Source organism: Pelodiscus sinensis, chromosome 28, assembly GCF_052426305.1.
Source record: "Pelodiscus sinensis isolate ZL-2025 chromosome 28, ASM5242630v1, whole genome shotgun sequence".
In the NCBI taxonomy this organism is placed as follows: domain Eukaryota; kingdom Metazoa; phylum Chordata; order Testudines; family Trionychidae; genus Pelodiscus; species Pelodiscus sinensis.
Window position 1 is genome coordinate 12222614 of NC_143079.1, and position 685 is coordinate 12223298.

The following is a 685-nucleotide window of genomic DNA, read 5'->3' on the forward strand; positions in this document are numbered from 1 at the left end:
GCCGGCTGCACCTGTTCCCCGAGGCCTTAGCGGGGCAGGGTGCTGAAATGCATCTGGGGTGTCCCTGAGCTGCTCCGGCCCGATCCTGCTTCACTTCCCTGCTGGCTTCAAGAGAGTCGCTCTGGATTGACTCCAGATTGAGCGAGATCATAACGAGGCCCCTTTGCCATAGCTGTGGGAGTTTGGGGCAAGGGGGCCAGGATCTGTGATGTTCCCAGCCCCACACCCACCCCTGCAGCCCCCCAAGTTTGGGGATTAAACTGAATCAGGTCTGGGACCAGTTGGGGACTTAGGCTGTGTCTACATTACAGCTCTGCAGCGCTGCAGAATCCACACCCCGGAGCCCAGAGCTGGGTTGCTTGAAAGGTTGTGTGTCGCTCAGGCTTTCCATCTGGGGAGCTGGCCTTGAGCTCCACTGTGTGGCTGGGTTCCCCACACTGCGGCCCAGAGGGCGGGCGGCCCCCCCACCTCAGGGGCGCCAGGAGCCAGGCTGTTCTGGGGTGCAGATCACACCGTTGTCTCCCTCTGCCCAGGCTGTGGCCTGGAGAGCTCAAGGCACTTTGCACACACTGGTGCTTCGAGTCTTACAATCTCCCACCACAAGGTGGGTCAGGGTCATTGTTCCCCTTGTGGGGGAAACTGAGGCATAGAACAGGAAAGTGACTTCACTGGGGTGCGTGTTCTA